Source organism: Lissotriton helveticus, chromosome 5_1 (genome assembly GCF_964261635.1).
Source record: "Lissotriton helveticus chromosome 5_1, aLisHel1.1, whole genome shotgun sequence".
In the NCBI taxonomy this organism is placed as follows: domain Eukaryota; kingdom Metazoa; phylum Chordata; class Amphibia; order Caudata; family Salamandridae; genus Lissotriton; species Lissotriton helveticus.
Genome location: NC_136065.1, coordinates 1,649,295,559 through 1,649,307,862, shown reverse-complemented (window position 1 = coordinate 1,649,307,862; position 12,304 = coordinate 1,649,295,559). Strand labels below are relative to the sequence as shown.

At 42.3% G+C, this 12,304-nt stretch overlaps 10 non-coding genes across 10 annotated transcripts; 3 read left to right on the top strand and 7 right to left on the bottom strand.

Annotated features, from left to right (window-relative positions):
* Positions 1-4,862: 4,862 nt before the first annotated feature.
* Positions 4,863-4,934, bottom strand: TRNAT-UGU (transfer RNA threonine (anticodon UGU)). The gene has a single exon. It is a non-coding gene; the product is annotated as a tRNA-Thr (tRNA).
* A 589-nt stretch (positions 4,935-5,523) lies between these two features.
* On the bottom strand, positions 5,524-5,605 carry TRNAS-GCU (transfer RNA serine (anticodon GCU)). Its single transcript has one exon. It is a non-coding gene; the product is annotated as a tRNA-Ser (tRNA).
* Positions 5,606-5,897: 292 nt separating this feature from the next.
* On the top strand, positions 5,898-5,992 carry TRNAI-UAU (transfer RNA isoleucine (anticodon UAU)). Its single transcript has 2 exons — positions 5,898-5,935; positions 5,957-5,992. It is a non-coding gene; the product is annotated as a tRNA-Ile (tRNA).
* A 1,216-nt stretch (positions 5,993-7,208) lies between these two features.
* Positions 7,209-7,280, bottom strand: TRNAT-UGU (transfer RNA threonine (anticodon UGU)). Its single transcript has one exon. It is a non-coding gene; the product is annotated as a tRNA-Thr (tRNA).
* Positions 7,281-7,869: 589 nt separating this feature from the next.
* On the bottom strand, positions 7,870-7,951 carry TRNAS-GCU (transfer RNA serine (anticodon GCU)). The gene has a single exon. It is a non-coding gene; the product is annotated as a tRNA-Ser (tRNA).
* Positions 7,952-8,243: 292 nt separating this feature from the next.
* Positions 8,244-8,338, top strand: TRNAI-UAU (transfer RNA isoleucine (anticodon UAU)). Its single transcript has 2 exons — positions 8,244-8,281; positions 8,303-8,338. It is a non-coding gene; the product is annotated as a tRNA-Ile (tRNA).
* Positions 8,339-9,543: 1,205 nt separating this feature from the next.
* On the bottom strand, positions 9,544-9,615 carry TRNAT-UGU (transfer RNA threonine (anticodon UGU)). Its single transcript has one exon. It is a non-coding gene; the product is annotated as a tRNA-Thr (tRNA).
* Positions 9,616-10,204: 589 nt separating this feature from the next.
* On the bottom strand, positions 10,205-10,286 carry TRNAS-GCU (transfer RNA serine (anticodon GCU)). The gene has a single exon. It is a non-coding gene; the product is annotated as a tRNA-Ser (tRNA).
* A 292-nt stretch (positions 10,287-10,578) lies between these two features.
* Positions 10,579-10,673, top strand: TRNAI-UAU (transfer RNA isoleucine (anticodon UAU)). The gene is made up of 2 exons: positions 10,579-10,616; positions 10,638-10,673. It is a non-coding gene; the product is annotated as a tRNA-Ile (tRNA).
* A 1,230-nt stretch (positions 10,674-11,903) lies between these two features.
* Positions 11,904-11,975, bottom strand: TRNAT-UGU (transfer RNA threonine (anticodon UGU)). The gene has a single exon. It is a non-coding gene; the product is annotated as a tRNA-Thr (tRNA).
* Positions 11,976-12,304: the final 329 nt, after the last annotated feature.

The following is a 12,304-nucleotide window of genomic DNA, read 5'->3' as shown; positions in this document are numbered from 1 at the left end:
TGTGATTCCTGATTATTCGAGGCGTGGCGGGACCTATCGCTGTTCTCCTTTCTCCAATGTTGAACGTCTTCCCCGAGTGTATGATGAAGGCACCTAAACCTATTCTGAAAAGCCCGTACCGCCTCATCTCCTCCTTTCCCCCAGAGACGGGACATTTCCTCACATTCTACAATCCTAGTATTTTGTTCCGGCTGTTCTCTCTGATTTGTAGGACATGCATCCCCTCTATTCTCTTGACTTTGGCCTTCCCGGCCCTGACTGCTTTCGCTGGCCCCACAATGAGATACAGTCCCGTTACCCCTGCTTTCCCACTCTGGTTCTGTTCTTGTCCTGTTACTTGGAGATACTATGGACCCGTCCCATTCCCTCAAATCAGCTCTTAACTCTGAATAGGATCTTGGCCGTGGTCCCCTTAGATCCATTGGTCCTCTCGGACCTCCCTGTTCTGAATTGGGACCGACAGTTATGTCTAATGGGGTATTCCATGTTACTGATCCTGGCAATTGTTTCCATGCATTTGTCACATTATTCCTCCTTTCCATCTCGATCCTTTCTCTATCCAATTGCCTTTGTTGTTCCCCCCTATCTCTCTCAGGGTTATAGATCGAAACTATGGGTCCTATGGTCACAGGCACTTGAAGAGCGTCTGGTAATCCCACAGACTCAGCCCTTTCGGTGGTTGGCGTTTTCTGCACCACAAACCTTCCCACTACACTCTGTACAGTGTTGTTTGGAGGTGTTTCTCCACTTTTGATAGGTGTCCATTCCGATATAGGGAGTGGTGTATATCCCTCTATGTCATTCCCATCTTCCCTTGCAAGCCCTCTATCTTCAATTTCCTCAACTCTCGGAGGTGGTCTATCCATTAACAATCTGTTTATCAGATTGTCCTCCGACTCGCTTTCCTCGTCTTCTTCCATGAGGTTTCCTCCTCCTGACACCTCCCTCATCGGATACATTTTTTCCACCTCAATAGTCTGTACTCTCCAACGCTTTTCCTCCTCATCCCATTTGGAATCTCGCACTGCCCTTACCGATCGCGTCAGTCTTTGTTGACGCCTGTTCAAATTTCGGTCGTGTGCAGCCTTAATCCATGCATTAAGAGCCTCAAACTGTGTTGGTCTGGGCGAGGGTTTCAATGAGGACATGGTTGCTTTTAGCCGATGTAACACCTCTAATTTAAACGTCCCGTACCTCGGGAACTGCATTTCCTCATTCCCTTCCGTAAGCTTATTCCAAGCCCCAATCCACAATATCGTATGCAGCCCCACATTCGTTGCCATATAATGAGCTGGCGTACCCTCCGGCGGAGCCTCCTCCCCGTAATAATGTTCACTTTGTTTACGTTTAAAAATCCCTTTCAAACACTTAAAACACTTCATGATTTCTCTTTTCTCCGCGTTTATTTACTTCCTGATGACAATCCACCAATCTCAGCGCCGTTCTCACTAACTGGCCTATCCGTACGCGACTTTCCTCCGACGTCACTCTAGCCGCCCAACCAGAGCGCGGCTCTAGCTAACGTCACACCAACCGCTCAATCACAGCGCGGCTCTAGCCGACGTCACCCGTCCCCCTTCGCAGCAGTTCCCCTCCTTTCTCAGCTCGTCTCCTCGGTCATGCACGCGTCCCATTCATACTCTGAAAAATGATTACTTCCGTCCAAGCGATCACCTTTCTTGACTGTACGCCCACAGTCTTTCTGTAGTTGTCACCTTAACTTGGCGAAATGTCTTTCCGTTTACTTCCAGACAATCGCCTTCTCCGATAGGTTACTCACACACAGTAACTTTCGACCAGCGTCCGTTACTCATACACTCACTCTTACACTCCCCCTATCTTGGATCCACGGCGGTCAATGGTACCTCGTGACCTCCGTACTATGGTCGACAACTACCCTGGATGTTCGATACACCCAAAACCACTTAAGCTCTGGCCTGAACTTAAGATTTCACCAGTTCACCCGTTTACCAGGTTACCAGTTTACCAGGTTGCGCGCGCTCACAACCTTCTCTCATTCACACTACAGGCATTCAACTCCGCAAGACATTACAATACAAATACAACACAAAACACCGCAATCTGTTCACGCATGACCCTTTTTATACTCACTCTCCGATACTGCTGCTTTTCTCGCACCGTCTGCACCTTTCGGCACACGATTCTTCCGCTGCTCGTCTCTCGGCGTCTCGGGCCTTGGGGTAAACTAACCTCTCTAGATTACCTTCCTCAAGAAGATAACCATCCTCACTCTGCTACCAACTGCTAACGCGGGATTACTGGTTACTAATTATCTTACCAAATCCCAAACTATGTCGACTGAATCGTTGGTACCTGTCGTTGAGTAAAAGGTAATCTCACAATAAGTCAATCAATTTAAGAACTTACACCACTCTAAATGACCACTGACCAAATTTAAGTTTTAAAGATTTAATATAAAGTCAAAGATAACTGAAGATACAAACTTCTCAAAATGAGATTCAAAAGGTAAATTGGTATCACTATAAACATGAACTTCTTGAATAATCTAAGTCTGAAGAACAAAATAATAAGTACAAGCTCAAAAACCATAAGGGTTGTCAAAATAGATATAAGTTGCAATCTCAAAGTCACTACAGAAAAGAAAATTAAGGTTAGTCTGTCCCTACACTATATTAAATGACATCCCTACTTAGCAAGATCTTAACCCTCTAGGTGTCAGCCGTGGTGACTTCCTAAGAAGATCACGCACTTCTCTTTGTCTCTTCTCTGATAATGGGTCTCTCCTGATCAGCCTATCTGCCTACCCATCCGCTTCCTCAGGCTCCCAAAATCATCTGCTCTGCTCTCCTCCCGGGTCTCTTTCCCTAATACCAAATCACATTTTCAATAGAAACGCCCCTTGGGACGCCCCTCACGTGGTACATCTTTGCGCGGCAAACTCCATGATGGTACTCTTGAAGACCCTCGTTATAGTTGACCTTGGTTCCCAGGCTTCTTCTCCAGTGCGCTGATACCCCCTGAAATTCCTGGAAACTCCTACAGGCCTGCGCAAGGCGCCACTGAACAAAGTCCCTTTCATTCGAGCTGATTAGGACCCTCGCACCTGCATACAGCTCGTCCTGCAGTGGGCCTCAAATTCCAGACTCCACCATATCTTTAGTCGTAAAACACTCTCAAAGCTCTGTGCTGGACACCTCGCGACCTCTTCTCTAACGAGCACATGACGATTTAAACGACATGACATTATCTCCTCTGGCCTACTTGATTTACATGCAGCAGGTCCCTGCACTCTTAAAACGTTAACTTGATTTAAACAGCAAACATTCTTAACTAGCATACGTTTCTAAAATAACACATCTATAAAGCATATACTTTTAACCCTAAGTTCAATAGTACATTTGGAAGAACCATGTCAACCTTATCTCACATTAATTTAGCAGCACGTTCAGGTTTGCTGTGAATTGCCCTAAGGCCTACACAGTATACTGGATTTCAAAGTTACATTTAATTCGGACATGATTCTTTTAACATGAGAACATGAGGTTTTCACATATATTCCAACATTTCTACATTAATCTCACACCGTTACAATTATAGTTACTCTACGTAACATTCTATACATTTCACTACTGAATATAAAACACTCTGTATATTTCACTCCTGGATATAAAACACTCTGTATATTTCACTCCTGGATATAAAACACTCGTGTGCAAAACATGTTTAAACTAACTACGTGCTTGTAAATATGGCGTACTTATACATTTCTTTCCAAACTTGTGCTCTCTCAAGAGAGTCTTTACTTCTTTTCAGGGTCTGCGTCCGACTCTTCCAGGTGCAAATATCACAATCCTATTCGATGCTCCTTATAAACATTCCATGATGTGCCTTCTTGCATAGCATGCAAACACCACATCAGTGCATTTAAAAATACATTTGTAGAATAATAAATATTATGAAAACATTGTTGTCACGGGATAACCATATACTGAGGAGCTGCAAACAGTGCTGTATCAGCTACTTACAATACAATTTAACTGAGAGACATATCAAAAGAAGAGCGTCATCATATTAATGTTTCTAGTCAACATAAGAGTTGCACCATAGCAGCTTATGGTGCTTTCTGCTCAGATTGTGCCTCCAATCCCACATTGATTTTTTAATTCTTTGCAGTTTAAAAAACACAATTCATGCTCAAAGTTAACTTTTTAAAACCATTCAACCTATTACATTTATTTCTCTAACTTGTGAATGTGGTCCATGTTCTCTTTTCCTCATCCCCATCACGATACTCCTTTTCCCGAAATCAGGTTCACTTCTTTATCCAGCCGACCCTTCCAAGGTCACCAAATCTATGAAGCGATTCTGCTTTTTCTCACATTCTCTCTATGTACAAGATACCTTGTATCATTTGAATGGACAGCAGGAGAGTCGGATATTTATGGTTAGTGGGGGTGGGGTTTTGAAGATTAACCTCATTTGACTAAGAGCCGGGGCATCTGGGAGGAAAAGTATTTTAAGGGGGATGAAGTTCACATCTCCTTGGTGAAATTTCTAGATCCTTATTTCATCCTTTCTGTGGATGCAGACTCAGTCGGAACAGAGGTCATAGTCCTCGCTCTGACTTTCAAAGGAACTTCAAATATGCATGGCTTATTTGGCTTTGCTCGGGCAGGGCTTGCCCGGCGGGGTGAGAATGGCGTTTGTCAGGCGTTCATCAGGCGATCGGAAGGGGTGAGGCAATAGTTTATGGTTTTCATGAAGTCTTCTTGATACGATGAAAGCAGGAAAGGGAAGCTTGTCAATAAGCAAACTTAAGACAAGGTGTGACTCATAGAAAGAATGACTTGGAAACAACATACAGAAACTCACATATAAAAAGGCCCTGATGAGGTTTGAACTCATGACCCCTCGTTTACAAGACCAGTGCTCTGCCACTGAGCTACAAGGCCAGCCTGCTTGCAGTATGTAAATCGCTTCATGTATACTTACTGCGGTATGAAGATATCTATGATTTTGAGACTCTGTATGGAAATGCAGTTGCATTTGAATGTCTACATGCGTGCACAAAATGAAGAGCATGCTTAAGACACTTTTCTTGGAAGTAGGAAAAACTCCATTTTGTTTTGAGAACATAAGAGTATTCACATTTATGACCATACTGATAGCTCTAGTTAGTATGTCCGCAATCAGTGACAGATAGAGAACTCACTTATTAGAAGTGATCTGTCTCTGTGGGGCAGACATATGTCAACAGTCATACACTTGAGATGGCTGAAACTTTAGGAGTAAGAGCTGCTTTCTTATCAGTCTATCTATCCAAACTGGTTAGAAGGCCAGGAGTGAGGGAAAGGCAATCCTCTGGACACTACATGAAAGATCTAATTTCAATTAAGCACAAAACACTTCCCTTAATTTGACATAATTGCCAAAATGGAATAGTCAGTTGGGCCCTTCTAGTGGATTATGGCTGTGTCTTGAAAGAGAGTGTAATTGTACTACGAGACATGCCCACCTTCAAAAGAGTGTCTGATGGCGTTCCGACAAAGGTGGGATTCGAACCCACGCGTGCAGAGCACAATGGATTAGCAGTCCATCGCCTTAACCACTCGGCCACCTCGTCTGCCTTAGGTGACTATGTTTCATTTTTTAGGAAATTCTTACTATGTGCTAATTACTAATAATCATAAGTTTCTCCTAGACTGTGTCAGAACTGGCAAATGTATGTGGTGTTCAATAGACAGAGCACATGATATAGCAGAATTATCAAATCTGTTCCATTAGGACTGTAGTTTTTAATAGTCATGATAACATGCTAGCATGTGAGTCGATCTTGCACAGTGAATAAGGGAGCAGTGCCAGTATCTACTTGGTCAGCTCTAGATGGCTCAACAGGGGAGGTATGAGAGCAGTGAGCTCCAGTGGCGCAATCGGTTAGCGCGCGGTACTTATACAGCAGTACCTGCATTGAGGCATGCCGAGGTTGTGAGTTCGAGCCTCAGCTGGAGCAGCTTACTGGTTTTTCATAAACCATTTCACTAAAAGTAAAGATTAAACTCAGGGTAAAGACGGCCCTTGCTAGAGAGTCTTTACTTCTTTTCAGGATCTGCGTGTCCGACTCTTCCAGGTGCAAATATCACAATCCTATTCGATGCTCCTTATAAACATTCCATGATGTGCCGTCTTGCATAGCATGCAAACACCACATCAGTGCATTTAAAAATACATTTGTAGAATAATAAATATGATGAAAACATTGTTGTCACGCGATAACCATATACTGAGGAGCTGCAAACAGTGCTGTATCAGCTACTTACAATACAATTTAACTGAAAGACATATCAAAAGAAGAGCGTCGTCATATTAATGTTTCTAGTCAACATAAGAGTTGCACCATAGCAGCTTATGGTGCTTTCTGCTCAGATTGTGCCTCCAATCCCACATTGATTTTTTAATTCTTTGCAGTTTAAAAAACACAACTCATGCTCAAAGTTAACTTTTTAAAACCATTCAACCTATTACATTTATTTCTCTAACTTGTGAATGTGGTCCATGTTCTCTTTTCCTCATCCCCATCACGATACTCCTTTTCCCGAAATCAGGTTCACTTCTTTATCCAGCCGACCCTTCCAAGGTCACCAAATCTATGAAGCGATTCTGCTTTTTCTCACATTCTCTCTATGTACAAGATACCTTGTATCATTTGAATGGACAGCAGGAGAGTCGGATATTTATGGTTAGAGGGGGTGGGGTTTTGAAGATTAACCTCATTTGACTAAGAGCCGGGGCATCTGGGAGGAAAAGTATTTTAAGGGGGATGAAGTTCACATCTCCTTGGTGAAATTTCTAGATCCTTATTTCATCCTTTCTGTGGATGCAGACTCAGTCGGAACAGAGGCCATAGTCCTCTCTCTGACTTTCAAAGGAACTTCAAATATGCATGGCTTATTTGGCTTTGCCCGGCAGGGTGAGAATGGCGTTTGTCAGGCGTTCGTCAGGCGATCGGAAGGGGTGAGGCAATAGTTTATGGTTCAATGGTTTTCATGAAGTCTTCTTGATACGATCGGTAGGGGTGAGGCAATAGTTTTTGGTTCAATGGTTTTCATGAAGTCTTCTTGATATGATGAAAGCAGGAAAGGGAAGCTTGTCAATAAGCAAACTTAAGACAAGGTGTGACTCCTAGAAAGAATGACTTGGAAACAACATACAGAAACTCACATATAAAAAGGCCCTGATGAGGCTTGAACTCATGACCCCTGGTTTACAAGACCAGTGCTCTGCCACTGAGCTACAAGGCCAGCCTGCCAGAAGTATGTAAATCGCTTCATGTATTCTTACTGCGGTATGAAGATATCTATGAATTTGAGACTCTGTATGGAAATGCAGTTGCATTTGAATGTCTACATGCGTGCACAAAATGAAGAGCATGCTTAAGACACTTTTCTTGGAAGTAGGAAAAACTCCATTTTGTTTTGAGAACATAAGAGTATTCACATTTATGACCATACTGATAGCTCTAGTTAGTATGTCCGCAATCAGTGACAGATAGAGAACTCACTTATTAGATGTGATCTGTCTCTGTGGGGCAGACATATGTCAACACTCATACACTTGAGATGGCTGAAACTTTAGGAGTAAGAGCTGCTTTCTTATCAGTCTATCTATCCAAACTGGTTAGAAGGCCAGGAGTGAGGGAAAGGCAATCCTCTGGACACTTCATGAAAGATCTAATTTCAATTAAGCACAAAACACTTCCCTTAATTTGACATACTTGCCAAAATGGAATAGTCAGTTGGGCCCTTCTAGTGGATTATGGCTGTGTCTTGAAAGAGAGTGTAATTGTACTACGAGACATGCCCACCTTCAAAAGAGTGTCTGATGGCATTCCGACGAAGGTGGGATTCGAACCCACGCGTGCAGAGCACAATGGATTAGCAGTCCAACACCTTAACCACTCGGCCACCTCGTCTGCCTTAGGTGACTATGTTTCATTTTTTAGGAAATTCTTACTATGTGCTAATTACTAATAATCATAAGTTTCTCCTAGACTGTGTCAGAACTGGCAAATGTATGTGGTGTTCAATAGACAGAGCACATGATATAGCAGAATTATCAAATCTGTTCCATTAGGACTGTAGTTTTTAATAGTCATGATAAAATGCTAGCATGTGAGTCGATCTTGCACAGTGAATAAGGGAGCAGTGCCAGTATCTACTTGGTCAGCTCTAGATGGCTCAACTGGGGAGATATGAGAACAGTGAGCTCCAGTGGCGCAATCGGTTAGCGTGCGGTACTTATACAGCAGTACCTGCATTGAGGCATGCCGAGGTTGTGAGTTCGAGCCTCAGCTGGAGCAGCTTACTGGTTTTTCATAAACCATTTCACTAAAAGTAAAGATTAAACTCAGGGTAAAGACGGCCCTTGCTAGAGAGTCTTTACTTCTTTTCAGGATCTGCGTGTCCGACTCTTCCAGGTGCAAATATCACAATCCTATTCGATGCTCCTTATAAACATTCCGTGATGCGCCGTCTTGCATAGCATGCAAACACCACATCAGTGCATTTAAAAATACATTTGTAGAATAATAAATATGATGAAAACATTGTTGTCACGGGATAACCATATACTGAGGAGCTGCAAACAGTGCTGTATCAGCTACTTACAATACAATTTAACTGAAAGACATATCAAAAGAAGAGCGTCATCATATTAATGTTTCTAGTCAACATAAGAGTTGCACCATAGCAGCTTATGGTGCTTTCTGCTCAGATTGTGCCTCCAATCCCACATTGATTTTTTAATTCTTTGCAGTTTAAAAAACACAATTCATGCTCAAAGTTAACTTTTTAAAACTATTCAACCTATTACATTTATTTCTCTAACTTGTGAATGTGGTCCATGTTCTCTTTTCCTCATCCCCATCACGATACTCCTTTTCCCGAAATCAGGTTCACTTCTTTATCCAGCCGACCCTTCCAAGGTCACCAAATCTATGAAGCGATTCTGCTTTTTCTCACATTCTCTCTATGTACAAGATACCTTGTATCATTTGAATGGACAGCAGGAGAGTCGGATATTTATGGTTAGAGGGTGTGGGGTTTTGAAGATTAACCTCATTTGACTAAGAGCCGGGGCATCTGGGAGGAAAAGTATTTTAAGGGGGATGAAGTTCACATCTCCTTGGTGAAATTTCTAGATCCTTATTTCATCCTTTCTGTGGATGCAGACTCAGTCGGAACAGAGGTTATAGTCCTCGCTCTGACTTTCAAAGGAACTTCAAATATGCATGGCTTATTTGGCTTTGCCCGGCAGGGTGAGAATGGCGTTTGTCAGGCGTTTGGAAGGGGTGAGGCAATAGTTTATGGTTCAATGGTTTTCATGAAGTCTTCTTGATACGATCGGAAGGGGTGAGGCAATAGTTTTTGGTTCAATGGTTTTCATGAAGTCTTCTTGATATGATGAAAGCAGGAAAGGGAAGCTTGTCAATAAGCAAACTTAAGACAAGGTGTGACTCCTAGAAAGAATGACTTGGAAACAACATACAGAAACTCACATATAAAAAGGCCCTGATGAGGCTTGAACTCATGACCCCTGGTTTACAAGACCAGTGCTCTGCCACTGAGCTACAAGGCCAGCCTGCCTGCAGTATGTAAATCGCTTCATGTATTCTTACTGCGGTATGAAGATATCTATGATTTTGAGACTCTGTATGGAAATGCAGTTGCATTTGAATGTCTACATGCGTGCACAAATTGAAGAGCATGCTTAAGACACTTTTCTTGGAAGTAGGAAAAACTCCATTTTGATTTGAGAACATAAGAGTATTCACATTTATGACCATACTGATAGCTCTAGTTAGTATGTCCACAATCAGTGACAGATAGAGAACTCACTTATTAGAAAAGATCTGTCTCTGTGGGACAGACATATGTCAACAGTCATACACTTGAGATGGCTGAAACTTTAGGAGTAAGAGCTGCTTTCTTATCAGTCTATCTATCCAAACTGGTTAGAAGGCCAGGAGTGAGGGAAAGGCAATCCTCTGGACACTACATGAAAGATCTAATCTCAATTAAGCACAAAACACTTCCCTTAATTTGACAGAATTGCCAAAATGGAATAGTCAGTTGGGCCCTTCTAGTGGATTATGGCTGTGTCTTGAAAGAGAGTGTAATTGTACTACGAGACATGCCCACCTTCAAAAGAGTGTCTGATGGCATTCCGACGAAGGTGGGATTCGAACCCACGCGTGCAGAGCTCATTGGATTAGCAGTCCATCGCCTTAACCACTCGGCCACCTCGTCTGCCTTAGGTGACTATGTTTCATTTTTTAGGAAATTCTTACTATGTGCTAATTACTAATAATCATAAGTTTCTCCTAGACTGTGTCAGAACTGGCAAATGTATGTGGTGTTCAATAGACAGAGCACATGATATAGCAGAATTATCAAATCTGTTCCATTAGGACTGTAGTTTTTAATAGTCATGATAACATGCTAGCATGTGAGTCGATGTTGCACAGTGAATAAGGGAGCAGTGCCAGTATCTACTTGGTCAGCTCTAGATGGCTCAACTGGGGAGATATGAGAACAGTGAGCTCCAGTGGCGCAATCGGTTTGCGCGCGGTACTTATACAGCAGTACTTGCATTGAGGCATACCGAGGTTGTGAGTTCAAGCCTCACCTGGAGCAGCTTACTGGTTTTTCATAAACCATTTCACTAAAAGTAAAGATTAAACTCAGGGTAAAGACGGCCCTTGCTAGAGAGTCTTTACTTCTTTTCAGGATCTGCGTGTCCGACTCTTCCAGGTGCAAATATCACAATCCTATTCGATGCTCCTTATAAACATTCCATGATGTGCCGTCTTGCATAGCATGCAAACACCACATCAGTGCATTTAAAAATACATTTGTAGAATAATAAATATGATGAAAACATTGTTGTCACGGGATAACCATATACTGAGGAGCTGCAAACAGTGCTGTATCAGCTACTTACAATACAATTTAACTGAAAGACATATCAAAAGAAGAGCGTCATCATATTAATGTTTCTAGTCAACATAAGAGTTGCACCATATCAGCTTATGGTGCTTTCTGCTCAGATTGTGCCTCCAATCCCACATTGATTTTTTAATTCTTTGCAGTTTAAAAAACACAATTCATGCTCAAAGTTAACTTTTTAAAACCATTCAACCTATTACATTTATTTCTCTAACTTGTGAATGTGGTCCATGTTCTCTTTTCCTCATCCCCATCACGATACTCCTTTTCCCGAAATCAGGTTCACTTCTTTATCCAGCCCACCCATCCAAGGTCACCAAATCTATGAAGCGATTCTGCTTTTTCTCACATTCTCTCTATGTACAAGATACCTTGTATCATTTGAATGGACAGCAGGAGAGTCGCATATTTATGGTTAGTGGGGGTGGGGTTTTGAAGATTAACCTCATTTGACTAAGAGCCGGGGCATCTGGGAGGAAAAGTATTTTAAGGGGGATGAAGTTCACATCTCCTTGGTGAAATTTCTAGATCATTATTTCATCCTTTCTGTGGATGCAGACTCAGTCGTAACAGAGGTCATAGTCCTCGCTCTGACTTTCAAAGGAACTTCAAATATGCATGGCTTATTTGGCTTTGCTCGGCGGGGCTTGCCCGGCGGGGTGAGAATGGCGTTTGTCAGGCGTTCGTCTGGCGATCGGAAGGGGTGAGGCAATAGTTTATGGTTCAATGGTTTTCATGAAGTCTTCTTGATACGATCGGAAGGGGTGAGGCAATAGTTTATGGTTCAATGGTTTTCATGAAGTCTTCTTGATACGATGAAAGCAGGAAAGGGAAGCTTGTCAATAAGCAAACTTAAGACAAGGTGTGACTCCTATAATGAATGACTTGGAAACAACATACAGAAACTCACATATAAAAAGGCCCTGATGAGGCTTGAACTCATGACCCCTGGTTTACAAGACCAGTGCTCTGCCACTGAGCTACAAGGTCAGCCTGCCTGCAGTATGTAAATCGCTTCATGTATTCTTACTGCGGTATGAAGATATCTATGAATTTGAGACTCTGTATGGAAATGCAGTTGCATTTGAATGTCTACATGCGTGCACAAATTGAAGAGCATGCTTAAGACACTTTTCTTGGAAGTAGGAAAAACTCCATTTTGATTTGAGAACATAAGAGTATTCACATTTATGACCATACTGATAGCTCTAGTTAGTATGTCCGCAATCAGTGACAGATAGAGAACTCACTTATTAGAAATGATCTGTCTCTGTGGGGCAGACATATGTCAACAGTCATACACTTGAGATGGCTGAAAC